Source organism: Apis laboriosa, unplaced genomic scaffold, assembly GCF_014066325.1.
Source record: "Apis laboriosa isolate Shangri-la unplaced genomic scaffold, ASM1406632v1 scaffold13_cov153, whole genome shotgun sequence".
NCBI lineage: Eukaryota > Metazoa > Arthropoda > Insecta > Hymenoptera > Apidae > Apis > Apis laboriosa.
The window spans coordinates 301,873-326,203 of record NW_025221370.1 but is presented as its reverse complement, the minus strand read 5'-3'; the positions used below and the strand labels follow the sequence as shown (position 1 = coordinate 326,203).

At 43.4% G+C, this 24,331-nt stretch overlaps 1 protein-coding gene across 1 annotated transcript in view; it reads right to left on the bottom strand.

Moving 5' to 3' along the window:
- Positions 1–24,331, bottom strand: part of LOC122721013 (high affinity cGMP-specific 3',5'-cyclic phosphodiesterase 9A) — a 99,615-nt gene that overhangs the window by 50,491 nt on the left and 24,793 nt on the right. Inside the window, exon 3 of the mRNA XM_043948186.1 lies at positions 22,848–23,087. The gene's annotated coding sequence lies outside the window, so the exon portion shown is untranslated. The remainder of the gene's footprint in view (positions 1–22,847; positions 23,088–24,331) is intronic.

The window sequence follows — 24,331 nt, the reverse complement described above, 5'->3', positions numbered from 1 at the left end:
GATAATGGTTAAAAAAAAAAACGTTCGTTCGTTCGTCGCCCCTGGTAAATATCGTTGGAGAAACGAATAAAACCTCCCCTCCTTCTCCAAACTCATCGTTGGAAAAAAATCGAATCGGATATTCCAAGTAAAATGGAGGGAAATCGGAGGAAATTTTCTCGCTACGACTGTCGCGCTACGATAGAGACGCGATATCGATCGGATAGGAGGAAAAAGGGAGGAAAAAGGTGGATTCGAGCGGAGTGGTAGAGCGTGCAACCTCAGCCATCTTGATCCGGTAAATTGCAATCCTTCTTGCCCGATCATAGTAGATTAAACGGCTATTTTACAGATGATTTCACGAGGCGAAGTTTCGGTGTGCGACAAACCGTGAAAGCTTCGGCTTGGTTCGGGTCAAATCGATAAATGGCCGGTGCGGATAGCGGGCGAGGAGGTCCGACCACGTCGTCACCGAACTATTATTTCACCTATTAGGAAGATTACCGGTGTGAAAAAGTTTTTCTCCGCGCGGCCCGGGGATCGGAGGGAAAATTGCACGTGTTCCAAGTTAAACGAGGAACGCATCTTTCGCGTTTCGAACGACGTAATAATGGGAAATAAACGAGCGCGACGAGGAGGAAGAAAGTTGCGCCAGGGTAGAGACGGAATTGTTGCGCGAAAGGTAAGTTGTTACGGGCAGTTTTGAAATTATAATAGTTGCACAAGGGGAAGGAAAGAAAGAAGAATCTATGATAAAAGGGATTTCGTTTCTTTGGAAACGAACCAAGGATCTCTTTTTCATCTCTTTTTCGAAGTATTTTTAATAGAATATTCGAGTTATCGAAAAATTCAAAAATTATATTACGAGAAAGATACTATTTTGGAGTCATCAAGAGAAGGAATAAATGCGCGCGCGTATTTTCATCGGTTCGTTGTTCGAAAAATAATCGATTGATACCACGGGAGAAATAATTATACAGCGATGGATATAATTCAAGATATATATTTTATCTTCGTCTCGATACGATTCTATTAAGCGTACGAGGCGCATAATTCGAATATGTCAACGTCACGTACCGGTCTACGTAGGCTAACAATCGAACCGCAAATTGTACCGACATCCTGTCATTATAAACCATTCAACGATCCCTAAAGAGTGATATTCGAATATTTAATTATCGCTCGTGATAAAAATCAAAGATTAATTTATTAAACGCGAAACAACTTCTTCGATACAACTTTCGCATTCGAGACAAATTATCCACTTGTAACTTTGAATACTGGCTACATATACGTACGTTTATCGTTATATCGTTACAAATTACGCGACGTAATTTTTACCTTAATACTTAACGTACAAATTATTGAATTAACGATATCTCCGAATATTGGAACGTTTGTTTCTATTAATTAATATTACCCGCCGTAGCTATTAACGGATAACCTATGCTGACCTAATACTACTACCTCACTACGAATCATTAATACCAACGGCACAATTTCTATATAATCACCAATCTAATCTGTAATCACGTCGAGCACATGTTTAACTTGAATTAATTCGAGGAAAACTTAATAACCTCAAGTTTTCTCTAAAATTACATCTATAACGATTTAATTTCGCGAATAAAATAAAAGAGAGATAAATCTGATGGAAAAAATCCACGAATCGATCGATATCGTTTATCGCCAAAAATTTTCTCCCGATATCGTATAAATCGAAAAACACCCGATTCGATCGGTTTCCACGAACCCGGTGTTTCCTAGAACGCCGTCACTAGTTGTTTTTGAACCGACTTACACATACACACACACACACACACACACACACACACACACACGTATCGATCCTTTTATCATCGAACGTCTCCACTGTGGAACATAATATTACACGTGGTCCGCGAGGAGTATTCGAGCATACGTGGCCGATCGGCGGCTACGGTTACAAGTAAAAGGACCAGTACGAGCGTGATGACACGATGCGCGCATCCCATTGGAATGCATCCGTCGCGTCTGTGCCGCGTGCAAACCTTTTCGCGCGTCTTTTCCAAGTCGAAAAGACCAACTTCGGCGAGAAAATCGCATCGACGAGCGGAATTAGAGCATAAGGGGGAGAGGAATCGTTCTTCGAATAATTGGAGTGCGTTGAATTTCGAATTCTCGAGAATTCGTCAACTTTGACGAGAGAGTCAAATTGTTGAAAAATGTAACGATCGATTGGATCTCTCCAATTTTTAAAAGTTAGATTCGCGAAAGTTAGGTTTGGTGAAATTTGTCATCTTGCAGATCAAGGGTGGTATATGCAAAATCTTTGACGATCGAGTCGGGTTGATAAACACTTTGATAAACAGCTTTGCCCAAGTTTCGATACCTAGAATTTTAACGTAACAATTTTAACATAATAATTTTATATCTTTTAACAATTACGTGTTTCATTATTTTTAATCCGTATTAAGAACTGGAAAGAAGGGGAATAAATCCAGATCAAATTATTCGAAGACTATTTTCAAAAGAGAATATCATAGCTTTAAATTTTCCTTCGAATATATTTCGAATAAAAATCTGGAATCCTTTTTCCAGAAAAACGCGCGGCTTTCAATTATTTTCTTCTTCGAATCAAAGGAAAAACATGTTGTTTGGGACGAAAAGACGAGGAGAGCGCATATTTGTATTTCTTATAATAAAACATCTTCGGAGAGAAGCGGGCGAAATTAATTTTGCTAATGTACCGAACAACGTCGAAAGATCGAAAATGACGTGGCGAGGTTTATCGCGTTCCACGAGGAATGCACGAGCGCAATATTCTCCCTCCCTTTCCTATAATTCGCGTACGCATCCACGTCGCTGAAACGGTATCTCTATTATTATAAAATACGTTCGATACGGGATACGCTCGATATTCCAAAGGACAAACCGATTTTTACGGAAAAGATGTTTTCAATCGAGAATAATCTCCTTTGATTCCCCGACGTGACCCTCTCCCATTTTTCATATACTAGACTGGAATTTATTGACTTTTACGAACGGAGGGGAAGAATCTCCGCGCCGAGATACTCATCGATACATATTTATTCGTGTCGACACGAATGAGCATACTCTACATTTTTATATAGATATTGGTAATAATAGAAAAAAATCTCTCTTAAAATTTCCATCCCGAAAGAAACAGGGGGAAATTGTGCTCGAATCATGCGAGAATTCAAATTTCGACTCGTCGTCCATCATCCATCGAGTGGCGCGGAGGTGAAAATGAAATTTCCGCGCGCAGGAAAAAGCCCACCCAGGCGACGTTCCAGAAAAGGGGAGACAACGTGCTACTAGGGCGGAACCACTTTGAAAAATGGAAGCCTATCTCGCGTCGAAACACCTTTCCTTTCGATCTACAATTTTCTTTCAAATTTTCTTTCAACGGAAACAACGGTTAATTGCTTCTTTCCTCCACACAGAAATGAAAAAAAGCGTAGATCTAACAAAGGGGACCACTTTTTCGAATCGATCTTTGAGAAATTTCCAATCGGAGCTTTCGAGCTCAGAAAAGGAAGGCACGCGGAGGAGGATGGCGGATGTAAAGGTAAGGAAAATTGGAAAGGTCGGAGGAGGAGGAAAGAAAGCGAAGGATAGGGAAGGGCGGGCGCGACGGAAGAAAACAAACGCTCGTTAACGAGGCGCATCAGGGCAGATTGAAGAGATTTCCTGCCGCGGTTCGCCCGACCATCTCTCTCTCTCTCTCTCTCTCCCTCCCTAATCTCTCTCGCTTGTACGTAGCTCGACGACGACCGGGGCCAGAGGTTAATTTATCGAATTAAACGTCGCACAATTGCGTTACAAGTCCGAGTCACCGGCACTTTTTGCCGCTCCTGTATATGTGTGTCAACATACGCAAAGGTGGCTGCTTCGTTCGCTCCTTTCTTCTCCTCGCCACGCGGAGAATCATCGGCTGCCTACCAAATCCACCTAACGACTCGCGTACGCGTGGAAACGTTTCATCGATCGCTCCAGTTTCGGAGCAGTATAATCGAAGGCGTCGATTTCCAATTCAAAGAAGAGAAAAATACACATAACGTTACGAATCGTTATTTTTTCCAATCATTTCGAATCGAGGAAAATGATGAAGCATTCTTGCGTATGCGTTCGCCTCCTAGGCGATACGCTCGTCAAACGTGACGTCGGAGAGAAAAGGGAGGGAACGAAAACGGGGTAAGAGTTCTCTCTGGATCGAACGCGTGCGTCTTCCAGAGTGGAAAAAAACGGAGCGTATAATTAGTGTAGAAATGGGGAGAAGATCAAGCGAAAATGAAATAGGATTGGAAGCACGAAGCTTTATTAGCACGAAATTTGACTGGAACAAGGGAATAATTTGGAATTTCGCTTCGAGGCACGTCCGCAATTCCACCAAAGTATGTTCGTCCGTGGTTAAAATTATTTCGACCCCCCCCCCCCTTTCAAAGTGGAATTTTCAGGTAGAATCGAATCCATTTTCCCGCGATCTCGTTGCGCATTTATATAAAACGTGTAGTTTCTCGAGCGCGACGTATTATTATCCTTCGCGCGACGATTCACGATTACAGGAAAATTAACTCGTAAACAAACACGCCGTAGAACAGAAATATGAAAGATCGGGAGGACAAATCTCGCTTGCACGAAATACACACGAAGGAGGGACGAAGGAAGAGAGAGTCGTTCGTCGACTCGAGGCCTCGTTCGGAAGCCACGTAGCCGACTGCGAAACCCGATTTCGCCGTTGAATACGTGCCGATATCGATCCCGAAATGGCTCGGCTCGCGTTCGAAGCCGTGGACACGGTCTAACCCAGCAGCAGCAGCAGCCAGACATCACGAGTCTGAATAGCATCGGGTCGAATGGAAATCCCCCGTTTCTCGGTGCGGGGGGATAGGCAGGGGATAGCCGTGGTGTGCGTTCGCGTAGGGCATCGACAATGGCGGCGATGGACGAGAAAATTGAACGATCGATGCTCGTTCGCGTTCACGCGCGAGAAACGCGGTGTCGGTTCGTTGCTCGTTGAGTAGCGGGGAGAGAATAATTTAAATGTATACGGGGATCATCGTTGTCGAAAACGGGTCAAAGGGGGAGCGGCGTGGCTTGGATAGGATTTCGATCGAGTCTTATAAGCACGGCTTTGATCTTGAATCCAGTATTTCACTTTGTGCCCGCCTCCCTATTCACGAGGTGCGTCAATCGAATCCGACAACTCCATTGATAGACGCGGTTTCCAGATGAACATCTTCCGGATACACCCGTGAATTCGTACGTCGTCAGATATCTGATCGAACGGCAATTATCGATCGAGGAATCGAGAAAAGTTTCTTTCTCGATCAAGAAGTTTAAAAAAATCGGATAGATAATAGAATGCGCGAAGAGAGGAAAAAGAATTTGCGAAATCCCTCTAATCTTTCATTAATCGGCGAAATGAATGGCGGAAAGGAGAGCTTTCGAATTAATCGATTCGAACGGTTGTCTTTTCACGATCCTCGCGAAAATTCGAACGAACGAGCGGATGTACAAGGAGAGGAAAAATCAAAAGAGAAAGAAATTGACACGTGGAGGAGAGGACAAAGAAGAGAGGAGGAATCGGAATCGCGTGTTCAAAATTCCGCAAGGAACAATAATGTGCATCCATCGAGAGGAATCCTTCGAGAACAAATTGCCACTTGGCTCGACGTCGCTCCAAATTGCGTCCTTTATATATATATATATATACCGGTGCTTTGTATTTATTAGGGAGGAAATTCGAAGAATATAATCGAATTGCGGGGATCCTTCCCTTCTGTACGTAATTCGATGATTCGGCTGCATCGATGGCAAAATGACGTCCCCGCTTTTGCCTCGTCCCCGATAAACTCGTAGAAAAGATGCTCGAGTCGTACACGAAAGGAGGGGACAAGGCCATAGAGAATACACTTATAGAAATTGTCCATCGAGGGCGATGCGATCGAGGGGAGAAAAAGGTTTGGGGTTTCCATCGCGGTGAAAGCACTCGAGGTGTCCAGGAAATACGATAATAACGGAGCTAGAGAGAGTAATTTTGTCGAAGCGATTTCCATCGTTTCTTCCGTGATATTTTCTTCCATCGAATATAAATATATATATATATATAAATAAAATTCTACAGATTCTAGGAATTTTAAATCCGAAAGAACAACAAAATCGAATAATTTGTAACGAGTTTCGAGTGATTACTCGACGTTTCGCGATGATACATAAAACCACAACTACCATCAACTGGTCCCCGAGCAAAAGTTCATTAATACGGACTTCGAGCCGAGAATTTGGTCGTGTAACTTTGTCGAATTTAACGTAGCGGGAGCATTTAACGCACAATTGAAATAGCTCGAATTAATTTCTGCACGAATAATATAAATTTCCAAGTAAAATCCATCGAAATCCCTATCCAAGTATTTTGTAAAAAATATATATATTTTTAAACGTCGTTAATTACACTATTTGAATCGAAATAAGAAATTATGTTAAATGCTTTTCCCAAGGATAAAAAGAAAAGGACATTTTGTATCAAGACATTAAGTCCCATCGATAGGATATTACGATTATCATTGGCCGATAATTAGACGAGTTTCGCGCAATACAATTCTGGTTTTAATGCCGGTTTCCGGAGGGAAATCTTATTATAAAAGTTAACATCGATCGGGTATATTTCGTTTAATCCTGTTCGAAACGCGAAGATACATTACTTCCTATTCTCCGTATTCGCGGCAAATAAAAAATCGATACAATTATACCTCGCTCGAGATCCCGAATGAATGAATTTCCCTCGATAATCACGATACGATTTTTCTACTTATTAGAATTAACCGGATTCGCATATATTACGCGTATTACCATATAACCGATGTACGCATAATTTAACCCGACATATGGCATTCCGATCGATATACGGTGTACGGTTACGCATCTACGAGAAATTCAATCGACGCGACATAATCGTCCTGCGTTCTCTTCCACTTTTGCGGACGAGCAATCGAATTTAATTAATCGATCGGAGTCGCTTTTAAATCGCTCGTTTGCATCGTTCATCCCCCTCGATCAATGGGAATTCTCGCGAATCACACCGAGAACGAACGAGATAAATAGGAAGGGACGTTAATAAATCCCTTGGATGGTGATAAAAATCCAAGGCGTTGTGGAAAATCTCGTTTTCGACCTCCGGAAAGAGAATTCGCCGTTTAAGGCGAATCCGTGGATCGGCGATTTTTCGTTTCGACCTCTACGATAGGCTAAACGAGGCGATTAGCCATCCTGTTGGCGGATGATGGGGAGGGGAGGGGGCGCGTTATCAAGCGAGTAGCCGCGGATTCTTCCCTCTCGCCGCGGTAACAATATTTGCGGAACACTTAAATGGAATCTTGCACCGCTTCTCTCTCTCTCTCTCTCTCTCTCTCTCTCTCTCTCTCTCTCCCTCTCTCTCTCTCTCTCGTAGCGTTGCTCGCGCCGACAAGCGATACCATACGATCGTAAAGTATGCGCCATTATTACGGTCGTGATAGCGCGTGCATATACACGGCACTTAACGCCGCGTCGGGAGGATCGAGGGTGGAGAGCACCCGAGTCGGGATACCGAATATAATAGATCGACAAATTGTCGAGGAATAGGCGCGCTAATGCACTATTCCTGTGATATCGAGCTTTCCCCGAGTCTTTATAATTCCAAGATTATTGTAATATCGCGAATATGCAAATTCGCTCGAGTTTGTCAAAGTCTACTACTAGGCTTTTTAACGTTTTTAACGGCGATAGCGGTCAAAATCATGCTTCTCAGAGCATTTCGATTCTTCTCTCTACGATTAGGAAATTTCGAATTTTAATCCTGCTACGTAGTTCATCTTGCTTATTTTTTTGACAATTTAGCTTTCTTTTAATTTACGACGATGTAATTAGTAGCTGTATTAATACGTCGACGCTTTCGTCGATACGTATCTATTTGCGTTATACGTTCAGGATACGAGAACGGCGGATAATTCGTTGGTATTCCACGAACTCGCATTAAAAGCGGTCCGTCCGAGGGAATGAGAAGAGAATTTCTATCGAAAGATGTAGCTTCCCGCAGCTAATTTGCCAACAAGAAATTTCCGATACTGTAATTCCGTGTGAACAAGAATATCGGTTGCCAGCGATAAATACAGAGATCTTGGGAGCGGCGCGAGTCGGCAAGTTACGAGTGAGCCTCGTTTACGAGCGAGTTAGTTTGGCCGTATTAAAAAAATAAAGAGACAACGGCCAGGCAATGTTCGAACGGAAAGAATCAGCGGAAATTTTTTTAACGAGAATAAATCTTGGCGGACTGTCCGATAGCCAGGGACAGATCCCAGATTATAACTCGATTTTGCTCTCGATGCTCTCGGGGCATACCGTTTATTCTTGTTCTCATTTCGAAATCACCATGTTAATTAATCGTTGAATTATTTGCTGCCTCGAGACACGGTTCATTAACTCGGACATGCACCTACCCTCGTGCGTTATTCCCTACTTTTTCCCACCAATACGCGTAAGCGCAAGATAGAGTTGTTTGCATTAAATTGCAACAAGATCGCAATATAAATTTTAACGTCTCCCCTTTCTTTATTTCGACGAACGTGACGAGCCACGTGATACCGTAATTTCCTTTATCCTCGTTATCATTATATCCGACCAAAACTAACTTCTCCGACTTTCAATTACCCAATAAGGAAATCCCCGCGTTAATCGGGGGGGGAAACTTAATCGCAAAGTGGTTACGTTAATACAACCATAAATATAAATATTATCGCGTCGATAATATCCGTTATCTTGGTAGAAAAGGGCGAAGCTACGATCGCGATCGCGTTAAAACGTTTTCGAGTTCGAATAGTTGCCGTTAAAAAAACGCTTGAAGCATGCCCGCCACTATCGTCTAGTTTCTTTTTTTCTCTCTCTCTCTCTCTCTCTCTCTCTTTTTTTTCTTTCGTAACAAAGATAAGAGTAAACGTAGCGAGATACCAGTAGGACGAGCAAGACTCGTACGTACGTAGCGTGCCATTATGTCAGAATGTTAATAGGCATCGCGCCGGTTAAAGACAATAATTACGTACGATATCGCGGACTATAAAACTGGCCACATTGTAGCAACCTTGTAATAAGGTATCGCTAACAGCTAGCGTACAACGTATCTGAAACTTTATTACCCGGAGGAATAATCTTTGCCTCTTCGCTTCGCATTGTTTCCCATTAAATATATACGAGTATACCGGTGCCAACCGCCACTTACGTTCATCTCCGAGTGTCAAAGACTTTGGACGTCCCTCGAGAGATAGAGGATGATTGCTCGACGAGCGGTAAATAAAAAAAGGAACAACCGTTGGAAGAATAAGTAACAGCTGTAGATACGAAGGCGAGGCGAGCGAACGAGAGATAGGAATAAAACGCGAGTGAGAATGGCGAGGATTGGCCAGCCACCATTGGCTTACCGGAAGCCAGGGAAAAGTTCAGATAGGCGTACCGAGGAGGTGGAGGATCTATCGTCTCGAAATATTCCATCCTTCCCGTCCCGTTTATATATCCGTGAAAAATCGGAGAAATTTATACCACGGTACAACGATATTGGCAACGATATTGGCAACGATATAAATTGTTAACGAAAGTGATCCATCTATCGACAATCTATCGAGTTCAACTTTCGAGTAGCGGAAACTTTCGTCGCGTATACGATTACGCTTTCATATAACGGTGTGTATTTATATAAAGTTTCGACAATATTATTTTGTTTCCTTGCGACGATGATGTATCTTCTTCGCGATACCTTTCGTTTCATCGATTATATATATTTCTTTCCTCGGCCGGACAAAATTTCGATCGAACTCGATCTTCCAGTTATCGAGCATTATCGCCACGAGGCGAAAAAAGAAAAGAAAAAAACGAGACGAGCGACGGAGCATTCCATCTTGTTCGAACCGCATTTATTTTGTACAACTCTTGTTAAACGCCATCGACATCAACGTCAGCAATTATTTTCTCATCCACACTATCCTCATTACGTCGCGTGTATCCTACTTGTTTCCCCCTCCTCCGTTTTCATTTTCTCCTTCTTTCTCATTTCTTTCTTTACTTTTTTCTTCTATCGTCATAGCCATCTCGTCAAAATCTCTCCTCAACTTCGACGATCTTTCGCGTCCCTTCATCTCGATTACAAATGCCTCCTTTCCTTTGATAACGCGAAAAAGAAAAGAGAAACGTCGACGAGTATAACTCGAAATATCCATATCTCAAGAAAACATATAAACCCCGTACGCGATCTCTTTCATCGGATCAAAATTCAACAACGTCGATTAAATGTTTTTTAATCCGTTCGAAATTAAACGAAAAATACTCGTCGAACGCATAAAGTGGATCGATCGAATCCAACAAAGCGTCCCTCTCCCTCTCTCCAAAATTGCAACCCAATAACTTTCCTTTCTTTTTTCAAATAATTTCGCAACGCTGGTGGAAAAATGGAGACGAAATGGGTGGCTTCGTTTCGAAGCGAGACGGGAGCGATAACAAAGTAGCCGGAAGGAAACAACGCGGTGTTACCATTCTCGCGTAGCGTTGGTGATAAGGAGGGATCGTAGGATGCTCGCGAGCATTGACGCTGCCGTTTTCGATAGGGGTCCCCTGGCGAGGCGAGGCGAGGCGAGGGGAGGGGAGTCGAGTCGTTTGTTAGGCGCGTAGGTAACGCGGGACAAAGAAGAAAGGAGAGCCGGTCGAGTGATAAGGAAGTGACAAATTGTCTAGCTAGACGAGAACGGCTGTCGCCGTGGGCCGTTTACGAGCGCGCTGCGGAGCCGCGCGAGAAATGATTTACGGACGGTTAATAGGGAGAATGTAGAGTGCGTCCAACACCGCGTGTCCCCTGCTGATCGTCGCCGGCCAACGGAATTTCTCGACGAAAAAAGCGGCGGATCCTTCGAAAATTCCTTTTTCTTCCCTGTTCTCGCCGATTTACTTTGGGAAGGGAAAGGGAGGAATGCGCAATATCGACGACCAAATCATCGACGATTTTACGTACGATAGATACATACGGTGAAAAGGGAGATGCACGTATTTCGGATAATTTGTCTCGTGTGTAACTACAAATTGCCGCGACGTACTCGTAATCGAAGCTAATAATTTTGTGGCTCTTCCAGTAATTTCGCCGGTCGCGCAATTAACCTGATCGTCCCCTCGTTTAAACCACCTGTTATTCTTCTTTCCTCTCGTTTCCATTAAATAATATCCCCTACTATCCCCCCTCTCGCGAACGTTGAGAGATTAGTAAACTTCGATCCAACGATCGTTGGAAGGGATAAATCGAGTCGTTGGACAGACGTTCGAGAGACAACAATGAAAGAAAGAAAGAAACGTTTGGTCAAATTTACATCTCGAATCCGCATACAACGTACGATAACGGACGAGGGGGCGAGGGAAACATTTTCACGAAGGGGGAGGTTTTCGAGAAGGGGAGAGAAAAACGAGTACCGTAAGAAGGCCGGTTTTCCTGGGCACCGACGTCGGCCGCGTCCATTCAGCCGTGCCAACAGATTATGTAATCGTTCCACTCGGCAGGCGAATGCACTACGAGATTACGGGTGATAAAAGCGTGTTGCATTCGCGAGGTCAGCCGACCGCTTTTATGAATGAAAATTTATATTGTTCGCCGGCGAATCGTAGCCGTTCTACGCCTCGCCGTCCTCGCACGGGAAACGCCGTTCAATAATTTATCCTTCCTTTATCTATCCTCCATCTTCCCTCCACTGCTCGCCCGTCCAGCCGAGATTTCGTCTCGATTAACCTGGTTTTTAACGCAAACCGTGTCGACCAGACACGCTTTCCTTCCTTATTTTTCTCCCCCTCTCACACAAGAGAGATCGACAACAACGATAAGGAACGTCGCGAAACTTGGAATCGTTTCTAAACCCATTTAACTCGAGTTTATCCTTTACGGAATAATCGCGTAATCCGGCACCGACGTTCAATTAAATCAGTTTCAAAGTTGCGCGTGTAACTTCGACTCATAATTTAATGGAGCGAGTCAGCCAGCGGGTATACCCGCTCGCATTCCACGCGAAACGTTAAACTTTTGTTTAACGCGATCCTCTTCTCTCGCGGTGTGTAATTACGAATACGAATACCAATTTCTATATTAATTTCCCTTTTCTTCGTCCAGAATTTCTTCGCTTCCGATCGATACGTAACAAAAAGAAAAATGTTAGGCTTCGAGTTTCGAGTACGGAATATTTTTACTCCTCCAGTTAGGGGATTGATCGAACGATTGATCGTAAATGACGTTTAAATGACGATGGAGTTTATACTCTATTCTCTCCAATATTTTTCGTTCGAATAACATTTAAACGATTTGGACGACGTTGGTACGTGCGTTCAACCCGATGGGTAAAATTTCGTTTTAATGAATGAACGAACGTGGAATAAACGGAGCTCCATTGTACAACTTCCATCGAATGGAACAAATTTTCTGGAATAGATTCCGGCCTCGACCTAGCTGAAACGAATACGAATCGAATCTCGTACAAGTGTAAGCATTGTTTCACATTTCAACGTGATTTTTTCTCGACGTGTGATTTTTTCTTTTTTTTTTTTCCGCGAAAATCGACGATTCCTTTTTCTCCCCGTTGTTTCGATCATCGCGGACGATTCGAATCATAACGTTGACCGTATCGACGAAAGATAACTTTTTCCCACCCGTGCGGATGGGTAAAATTTTCCTCTGATTCGTAAATAATAAATGGGGAAAAAGTAATAAACCGTAGTTGGCGAAACGATCGTCGCTTCAATGAGTATCGTTCCGCGGCACTTTGACGACCAACTTTGTAACGGACGATAGCGGGTCCTTTTCACTCGAAACGAAACGTTCGTTCCTATATCTCTTCCATTCATTGGACGACGTAAAGGAACTTTCAAGCATGTCCCCTTAACGCAGCGTGTAACTCGGCGATCCGGCCCATTGTTGCACGAAACAAAGGGACCCGAGAGACGAAGGGTGTTCTTTTTCCAGCCACGAGACGTAGTAAAAGTTGACGACTATCAAAATCCTCCTGCCCTTGAACGATATCAGAGAGGCGGATCAAATAATTTCAATTCTCCGAAATTTTTCGAAAAAAGATTCCACGATCCATCCTCGAGTTTCGAGAGTGCGAACAAGTGGGGGAAAAATGGAACAGACAAACACGGAATTTCCACACCCCTGGAATCGCAATTTCATCAAACCTCCCCTCCCTCCTTGCCTATGATCAATTTCAGCTCGCGTCTTCGGTACGCCTCGAACCCAGGGCTGCGATAGTTCACGAGGGATCGACCCGCGTGCGGTAGCTGCGGTCGATATCGAGACGTGGAACAAGCTCGCGCATCGACCTCGCGCGATATAAGCCACCATTAAACGTAATTATCCCGAGGAATATTCCTTTTCCAACCTGGATGATAACTCATCGTAATCGTCCGTTCGAATCGCCCCGTCCATCGGAGGAGGAGGAGGAGGAGGAGATTATAACTCCGCCGCGCGATATACGATAATTTCGAAGCGTAATGGAAACGACGAGGAAGGACGACGCAGAGGACGAGGCGCTCCGTGGGGTGTGGAGTTTAATCGAGCTTTGGATCTAAAAAGGAAAGAAAGAAAGAAGAAAAGATAAGGCGTGCCTACGCGAGTGGGATAAACAGATTTACCGTGTATTTTCCACGGGAGTGTGTTTCCACGGATCGGACGCACGTTCGTCTCAACATCGCGATAAATTACGCGCAACGATCGATACGCGTTAATATATATCGGTTCGATAGTTTATAAATTGGCAGTATTATTACGATATGCCGGGATATAAATACGGGATCGAAGTGAAGAATGGGAGAGGTCGTAATTTATGATGGCTGCGGTAATAAATCCCCGAGCAATTTAACCTACGTCGTCTATTAGTTTTTCACTTTTCGCCCAGCCTTGTAATTTCACGCCGAGAGAATCGAGCCTTAATTGGCTCGAGTTTGGAGGAAATAATATAAATATAACAAAGATCAAAATATTCCCATGTATCTTTTTCCTTTTTCTTTTCGACCGATCCATTCTCCGGCACCAACTTTAATCCCCTCCGCTCTCTAATTTAAAACCCGCCTAACTTTTGCTCGGAGAAACTCTCGCTACTTTACTTTACTTCACGCAGGATAAATAACGAGACTGGTAACTTTGCTCGTGGTGATGGTAGATAGTTCGAAAATGGAAGCGGAAGGATCGTTTGGAGAGAGAGAAAGAAAGGGAAAAGGAGGAAAAAAGGAAGAAAAACCGAGAATCAAAGCCGCCCGCGTTTTTTACGCAACGCGTCGTTTCTTTTCTCTTTGTACGCGATGTAAGAGAAAAAAAAGACATCCGGCAAGTTTATCGCGATCGTAAACATCACGGAGTGGATAAAGCGTATACAGATCTGGTAGTTAGAGAGAATTCTGGAACAAACTCAGCGTGAGATCGTCTGCGAATAGGTGAACTTACGATGACGTTCGTATCTTAGAAGGGGAAAAAAAAAAGAAGCTCCGCGACCGGATCGAGAAATTGTCGCGAAATATCAAGATGCTCCGTATTTACGAACGAATAAACGTGCTTAACTCGCGTAGTACGGCACGTACCAACTTGGCTGCTGCCGTGCAACTCGCTCTCCTCCTACTTTTCCCCTCATTTTCTCTCTCTCTCTCTCTCTAGCGAGCAAATATTTTCATATACCGTGCAGTTTGAACGAAAAGCGCAACTTGCAACAAACCGTACGTTGCTGGGTTAAATATTGATTTTTCCATAGCAGGTACGAAACGGTCCATGTTTTAATCCCGTTCTCTCGTCCCTCGATCTCGAGAGAGATCTCATCGAAGAGAACTCAGAAATACCGAATAATCGGGGGAGAGGGGGGGAAGGTATCCAGGCTTAAAGTTTTTGAAAATCGTTCGCAGCTTTTATCGCATCGATCAACGAACAGGATACTTGTATTCGTGATTTCAAACTATAAATAGAATCGAAAAAAAGAAAAAGAGATGTCGTTTCGAGTGGGGAAAAAAGTTTTTCGAGTAATATATTTTAAATTTAATCCTCGAAATTTCTTCGTTAAAACGCGCACAAAAGGTATTTTCGTTTTTGAAAATTGTAATGATATTAACATTCTCATATCTCTTTCGCTCACTCTTTTCCTCTCCAATTTATAATAAAGAAAATTTCACGCGAAATCCGAATAGAACAACAATGTCGAGTGTACACACACACATATATATATATATCGCATCGATAATAAAATCGATAGAATCGTTGTTTCATTTTGGCAGCCGCCGAGCAACAGACGCTCGCGTAAACATCGTTAAAAAGCGTTTGCTTATAAACTTTGTGACACGAATTGGCGAGAGTCGAATTCTACGTTGGACACTACAAGTCTCCATTACGATTACGAACCACAACAGCTCGCGTTTACGTAATTCGCTCCATTCGATAGTGAAAAAAAAAAAAAAAAGAAAAGAAAAAAGAACCCATCACCCACGAAGAAAGGTGGACTCTAATTAAGCGACGAAACTACTGCTTCTTATTCTCCACCCTGTTTCATCAAGCCCGACCACTTAACATAGCAACGTCCCCAACGAGCAATTACGTGTCCCCATTAGGCATCGAAATCAGAGAAGGAAAAGGGACCGGCAATTATACCGACCGACTAATAAATTTACTCTCGACCCCCTCTTACGACCGTGCGCCGCCTCCTTTCTCCTTTCTCCTCCTGTGTACAGAAGCTGCAGCCTTAATATCGTTTACGACGCGAGGTTAGATTAGCGTTGTAATAACACGGGCCACACGCTCGCCCGGGGAATTAAGTTTTCACGACACCGACGACGATTCCCCTAATAACGATCGAACGTGCGCGTGGCGTGCATCTCGCTCCATCCACGTGTCCCGTAATTAGAGGAAACACCGTAATCGCGGCGGAGAAACGAGACACCCCGTGTGCGTGTATCACGCGATCACGCTGTTTTTTTCCCTCTGCCTCTTCGGGATCGATGCGTTTTAATTTTCGTTCCCAACACATCGCGCCGGCTCGAGTTTAATACGTTCTTATTCTCAGCCGACGTCCAAATCGTCGTCGTGGAAAAATCGACTCTACTACTCACGCGCGTGTAATGATTATCGCAGAGGAGATAGTATCTCTTATCCCCTTAACGAGTCCCCAAATGGTTAAGCATCGTCATCGAGCGCAGATGACGACGAGACGATAGTTTTATCGGAAACGGCGGAATATTATGGAAAATTTATCGACTTTGAGGCTGGGTGGAGAAAATAAAGAAGGAAAACTCGGACGAAAAGGTGTAACTTTCTCTAGCTAACGTTATTCGAGCGTTGCTATTATACCGATATTCCTGAATTTCCCGACATTTCCCGATATTATCCGAATTTACCCCGTTACGAAAGATACGCGAAGCCGAGAGAAAATTACCGCGAAAAGATTGTTGTTATTAAAATAATCGAGAATTGGAAGGAAGTCGGTAGCGCGGATGCTAACGAGATCGATTAAACGAAAGGAGAGCGAAACAGAGATCCGATCTCTCGTCGATTCGCGCCGAATGAAGTTAGATTAATTTACGAACATTCTTCCGCTCGCAGTTTAATTAAAGTTACACACAAGCCAAGGTATACAAGGTACACAAGGTATCCCCCCCCCCGTGTTGCTCGCTCACGGTCGAACGAGCGATCGTACGAACTCGTTGCAGCGCGTCCTTTTCGCTCGGCCGGAGCAGCTTACAAAACCAATTACCGGATAACGTAATTACCCGCGACTTGCGCCAATTTCACGCCGGATTCTCCGCCATTTTTTCTCTCTTCCGATATTTTCCAGTTTATTTTCCCCCAAACGATTACGTCCGATTTTTCGCACGCCTCTTCTCTCCTCTTTCCACGATCGTGCATCGTCTCGAGGAAAGCTTGAATCCGTATATACTTGAGGACGTATACAAATTCACTGGGAGAATGGGAAAAAGCGGAGAAGATTGTTATCCGCGCGTTCCGCTATCTCCATCACTCTGAACAGTTTTCCACAATTCTTATTCTAACTCGCGAAATAGCAGTCCGTTAAAATGACGAAGTCAACGCGGCTGAAGGATCGAAATCGAGGCGAGTTATCCGTAACCTTACGATCGAATGGGAATGGGAATTTAAGGAACGCGACAACGGATACGCACGAATTACGACGGAGGGGTGAATCGAAGAAGAAGGTTGGAAGGAGAAGGATCGATTTCGATACGAACGAGTCGAAGGTAAACTCGGTGGATATGCAAACGATGGAAGATAAAGTGAGAAAAACGCAGGGAGACGGGTAGAGTGGAGGGAATAAGCACGGGTGGTGAGAGTTTAAAGGGACGGCGAGTCGCATACAGACGACTGCTGGGATGCCGTTTAATATTCCATCGGATATGGCAGTTGAGCGTCAATCTCTCGCGTGACTGCAAATCGCGGTATTAATGCAAAACAGCTTATTGTTTACCGAGCGACACTGCCTAATATGATCGATTTATAGCCACGGGAAACGATTTGTGGATGGACGTCTATCGGGTCCAACTCACACGCGCCATTTATTCCAATACTCGGATCGTTTCTCAACTCGGCGATCGGAACGCGTCGCTTTCGAGTCGAACGTGATTCGCGCACGATCTGCTGGACGAACCATTCGATATCGATCTCGATCTCTGGGTAACGGTTACAACGAAAGCGGCATCGACTTGGAATCGGAGATGAAACCGCGTGTTTCGTACAAAAGCTATCACGCTAATCGCGTAAATTATTTGCGAGCGAAACGGAAAAGAAGCGTAGGCAGGAAGGGCGTCGAATGGTCGATGGAACTTGACGCCAACGAACGCTCACCCTTTGATCCGCCACGGTATCGCGGCGTACAGCCGATCCAACTTGTGTCATCGCGCGGATTACATTGGAATGGAAATCCAAGTAGTCGTATATAACTATATGACGTAATCTGTCTCTCCGATATCCAATCCAAGTTGGGAAATTTAAAAGAAAAAGTAGATATCTAAAAATATGACTTCGTGCGAACGAATTCGAAGAACGAAGAGGAAGATGCGCGCAACAATTTTCCGAGAAAGGATTAATTATTTATCTTCGACGATCGAGTCGAAGCGGTGGAAAAGATAGGGGAAAATTGTGCAAATTTTTCTCAAACCAACTAGATTCGGTGCAAAGTGTAGAAATGTTGGAAATTAACGCGCATATTAAATATCACGGAAACGTAACTTCGTCGAAGCAAGATCCTTCTCTTCCGCGATCGCTGAAAAATCTTAAGAATAATCTTTAATCTTTAACGCGAGATCTCGTACTCGAGAAAAAATACTTCCTTGGTATCTATAAGGGGAATAAAGGTGAAAGATAGGCGTGTTCCATTATTTCCTCGATGACGAACGGAAAATGGCGAGAAGATCGGTTTATCGATCGAAACGATACCGATCGCGGAAATTTTCCACCGCGTCTTCTTTTTTCCCCGGAATGGAATTCTCACGAGTAACCACGTTCCTACGTTCTACTTCCTCGTTGCCAGGATTTCTTAGGCGGCGGCGCAATCAGCGCGCATACCTGCGATATATTAATGGGACCCGTTCCTCGAGCGCGTAACGTGGCGCCAACAAAGAGGAAACAGCCGTTCTCCCCGCGATAAATCGGCACCAACCTGCGATAATAATCGATACCCGTTATTGCCCGCATAACGAATCGATTTACAGGGACGTGTACCGGTACACGATTTTATCACCCGTCCGTCTATCGCCTCCCATCGCCTCCTGCCTCTTCCTTCTTTCTCCTTCCGTTCCTCTTGCGTCGATTCGATCTTACGCCTCGTTCTCTCTCTCTCTCTCTCTCTTCCCCCCTCCTCTCGGCAAAAGGATTATTTACGGAGCGCAACGTTTTCAAATTGTTTCGTAGGCAAATATCTTTCGAACGAGAGAGGATATCGATAACGTGGAATATTTGATATAAACGTTTATATATCGGGAGCAAACTCCTCTACCTCGAATATCTTTACCTCTGCGTTTGATGCACGCCAATGTTACGATATGAAAAATCCCTGCGTTCGAGGAGATACGAGCGCGCGTTTGAGATCGAGAATGAGAAAAAGAAGGAAAGAAGGGCACGCGTCGAAGGATTGGAACTGGAAAGCGACCGAATGTACGTTTGGAATGTTTGTATAAATTTTCAGAATTACGCGTAACAGATTCCAAAATAGAGGATGACTAAACGCGAGGATATTAATACACACGGTGAATTAATTAAAATGTTGCAAACTAGTTTCCTTAAAATCGTTATGGATTAAATATGGATACGAAGATAATAACGAATAATACAATAACATCGATTGCGATCCAACGTGTAATAAATTAAGTTGATCGATAAATTTTTTCACGGTTTCGTTCTTTTTTTTTTTTTTTTCACGGTATCGATCGAACCGGTAATAAAAATTAATTTCAACTTCGCGAGAGGTAAATTTTATCGCAAATTTATTAAATTTTTTACACCAGCTACACGGTTAAACACAACCTCCAACGTGTATTTTTAAGGACAAAAGAAACGAGAAACGTTCGCATTCTCGATTACTAAAGAAAATATCCACGTATAAAATCATGCACACACACACACATATATATATATATACGTATAACGAGTCTGATCGATCCTGGTACCGTACAATTTATTTTACGAATACAATTTAATTTTAATTTAATATTCGGATAAAAGGTGCCATAATACCATTAATAAGTAAGACACATCCTTTCCGATAAATCCGACGACCGAACGAAAATCGAAAAAGATTCCCTCCGTTTGTCTCTCGGAGAGAGACAAGAATACTTTGATGAAAAAACCGAGCGATGGACAATCCGAGCGAGACGACATTATCAACGACGGCCAAAAGAAAGGAATAATATCCTCTTTCATAGCGATATCGGCATTCTTCGTTACCCGCTAATAAATTATGTCACAACGTTGAAGAAAGTTGGACCGACTCGAATCTATCTTCCCTTAAGAACTTTAAATCTCTTTCTTCGCGAGAGACGTTCGATTAATATCGAAGCTCGACTTAATTTAAATTAACATTCTTACTAGTGTCAACCACCGATCTGAACGCGATTTATCATCGACGCGAAATTGGTCGACGACGAGACGGCGAGTGCAAATTTATCAGACTCGATATCACCCGATTAAAATACCGATCTAATTTCTCCACGACGAGACAATTTTCAAAGTCTCGTCCCCTTCTTTCTTTTACGATCGGAAAGAGAGTAATCGGTAATCGATTGGGACGAGATTTGATCGCGATCCTTATCTCGAAGATGGGACAGAATTTCGTGGATTCCGCTTCCTCCCGTTTCCTCGGCTAACTCTTAACAACCGTGCCTGTTTACCCGCTGCAGCGTACGCTGCTCGTTTGCATCAACTTACATCGCCTTCGCGATTATTTAACGCGATTCTACAAACGTAAACAGGCTTTTTCGCCGCGTGCATCTGCACCGGCCCATTCGGAATAACGATCGAATGCGGAACGAACGTTTGTGAAATTCGAGTAAGAGCGCGCCAACCGATTCTTGTTATCGAATTTCCCGAATTACCGATTATTTGTAATTTGAATTTTTCGTCGAATCGAATTACGAAAAAAGAGAGAGAGAGAGAGAGAGAGAGAAAAGAAAAAGAAAAAAGGAAAAAGAAGGAAAAGAGAGAAAGACTTAGAAATAATTAGCGAATCCAATTTTTACACGTAGCAGAACGCTATTACTACTTCTTACCCGAGAATTCCTGATCAAAAGGAAAGTATATGTACATATACGTTAGAATTTCTAGCTCGCTTATTTCCCTCGCGGTGAAACATTGTACGTTTCCACTGTCGATATCATCCACTGGAAAAATCACTATCGAAACTCGAGCGCGAACCTTGCTACGAACGATTCACGATCGATTAATCGGTTGATTTCGCGAATGTCAAAAGGACGATTCGACTCGGTTTATTATCGATTCGTCGATTCGCTTTCCCTCCAAAGTGGAATTCGAGCGAAACGAAGGTGAAGCAAGCGCGTACGATACTCGGTTTCGTGAAAATATTTGGGGGGGAGCTCGTTTCGAGAAGGGAATCGATCGAGATATTACGAGGAAATGAAATGGCAGCAGAAACTTGGAAAAGAAGAAAGTTTATAGCGCCGATATATATCTTTTCAAACGATGGAAACTACTTTCCTCCGAGATATCCGCAATTTCGTATCGGAGGGAAGAAAAAGAAAAAAAGAAAGAGGATATTCGATGGATAATCGTCGAAAGATTATTACCTCGTGGACGATAAAAGGGTAAGATTATCCTATAGATTCGCAGAGGGAGACGAGCTAATGGCTTTATCCACGATCTCTATCCGGTGCAAAATATACGCTCGTTAAATACGATAAATCTAATTATCTTCGCGGTGACAAGTTGCGATCAATTACGTTTGCGATCGATCTCCTCGATCGGAAAAATTTTCGTCGCGAACGAATAGAGAATTCTAAGAATTCGAAACGTGCGCGTTTATTTCGTCCTTCTTCGCTCCACGTTCCTTTCAATCCGTTGCACAGTAGACACATTTAACATCGAAAACGCATCGACGTACGTGTCTACTCGTTATTCTTTATATCCCGATAAACATCAAGTTTTTACAAGTAGCGAATCTAATCGCGACTCGCTGCGTAAATCTTATTCGAAGATAAATTTGTTTCGCGTAGCATTTATCAAAACGGTACGGATAAAAAGTCGCGATAAAAATCGGTTGCGACGTAAATCGACGGATTCCAAGTATATTTATTTGTTCGAACGTGTATCTAGGTTGCCTAGCCATCTGTCTAGGTAAAAGATTTTGCTATAATAAATTTACGCGTACATCGTTACGACACAGATCGGTGACGCACAGATCGAATCTTAAAAATTATTCAAAGATCGCGCGAATAAAATATTTGCACGAGAAATATGGAAAAGAAAGATGGCGCGATGAAAATAGCGAATGCTTCTCGAATCGTTCTCGATTCCTTTGCCCGAGAAACTCTATTATATTTCCTGCCAGCAAGCATTTCCTGGCCGGTGGAAACCATTTTTAGATCGTGGAGGGCTCTCCATTTCGCCTGCCACTTGGACCGCGCTAAGAGAGAACTAACAACCGGAATACACCGGCTAACCTCGCCGCAAAAATGCTGAATAAATCCCGAGGGAGGAATCCGTACGTTTTCGGTAAAAGATGTTCGAAGCGAGCAACAACCGTGAAATTAATTCGAATCGATCTCCGGTTATCTCTTGCGTCTTATCGTTTCTTTTTCTTTTCCTTCGAGATCGATCGAAAGATTGAAAATCGCTCACAACTTTTTTTTCCATCGTTCGAGTACGCGATCGGATCACGCAAAATCGGGAGATTCGTATATACGCGAACGGACGAGAGGCCTTGCGAGGCGCACAAGTGCACTTGGCGGAGGGTCACGTTCGAAACGTTAGCGCAAAGTAAGATACATGGGACAAGGGAGGGAGACAAATGGAGTCAATAGTTGTCAACCTCGAAGCCTCTTTCCTCTCTTCTAACCTTAAAGAGACCTTAAAACTCGAGAAGGCCTTAAACTTGCTTCGAAAAAAAGAAGAAAAAAGAGAAAATAATCGTTCGAGGAGAGGAGAGGGTAAAAGAAATGTTAATCCGCGTAAAGAAATAGGATAGCTGTTAATGGCGATAATCGCGGGGGAAGGGAGGAGGAAAGGAAAGTTGGAAGCGTAGGAAAGGCTCGATCCCTTAACGGACAATTACTATGGATGGATAGGAAAAGTTGTGGTGGAAAATTTGAGAATACGGTTGAGTTACCTTATTTCAGAGCGGCAGTAATTGGCAAGATTCTTCCCTTTTTGTTTGCTCGTCGTCCGCTTCGTTCTCCTCTTCCTCCTCTTTGTTCGCCACTCGAACAACTTTGAAGTCAAACCAAGAACGCGGTTCGAGGAACTAATACCTTTTTCGTGGGAATGCTTGGGCCGGAATCTCAGACGACGCGTACAATTTGATTTCCCGTCGAATCGAAGGCCATGCTTTCCCCGCTCCTTTCGCGATCTGCAACAAAAATCGATTAGATTAGATTACATACGCGCTCGCGATACATCGCGTCCGATCGATATTCCTTTTTATTTCATCATTATCGAAATTGAGACGAAACGAAGTCCAAAGCAATAAGATGGAATTAAAATTACGCTCTTCAGCAGTATACGTACAATAATAATCGCGTCGAGTCTCGTTGTTCAGATATCGTATTCGCTTGGAAAGCACGTTTTCTAATGACGAAGTTAAAAACTTTGCCATAAGTCGTATATCAATTTTTTAACGCTACGACCAACGAATTTGAAAATATTTAAATTTCTCGGCTTTCGCAGCTTTCGATTTAAGCATCTTCTTAAACGAACCCCGAGAATTCCTTTCAGGGAAACATTAATTTACCGCGCAAACAGACGGAGGAGCGCTCCGAGGAGAGAAGAAAAATGAAGAAAAATATAAGAAAGTATCGGCGGAAGAAAGCTCGCGCAACTTTCTGACAATTTTCGTCGTATCGATACACTTAAAAAAAAAAAAAAAGGCGAAGCGATCGAAGCGTTTTCCACACCTCTACGCGTTAACGAAGCGAAGATCGAAATCTAATAAGACGATAAGAACGACGATTTTCGACGCGACGATGAACGCCGGCGAGGCAGCAAGTTTGCGAGCGTAGTAGTCACGCTCCGATGTATCCGAGTATGCAAAGGAACAAGTTAATTAAGGACCACCCAGAAACCGCTATCTTCCTCGCTCTTCGAAGCGCGCGATGGAAACGTGCCAAGAGACGCGTAAATGCCGATTCCCGGTTCCCCGTCCATCCTCATCCCGAACAAAAGCGCATCCGAACGCGACGAATAAAAAACCCAACCTTTCAAACGTTTTCAATTTTCAAATTTCGCTTTATCTCCTTCCCTTTCGTATTTCGTCGGAAACGCGTTTCGCCTCGCTTTTGAAAACTCCGCGCGGAAAGCGCACACGTGAAAACCAACGGAGTCCGAGTCTAAGCGGGACAAAGATCAACGGGAAGGATTTTGAAAAAGGACCGACAACCTTGAGCGTCACCGTCGAGCAAGGATCTTGGAAATTTATCGCTTTCCGAAAGGATTAGCCAACGTTTATATGACGGGTGAGAAGAAACGGATTGTCGAGAAATTTATCTCGATCTCGGAAACGAAGTAGCGGCGTTAAATCACGTAAGATGCAGCCGAAATTTTTCTGCTACGCTTGTATTAAAGACTATATGAATATGAATATATATATATATTTCA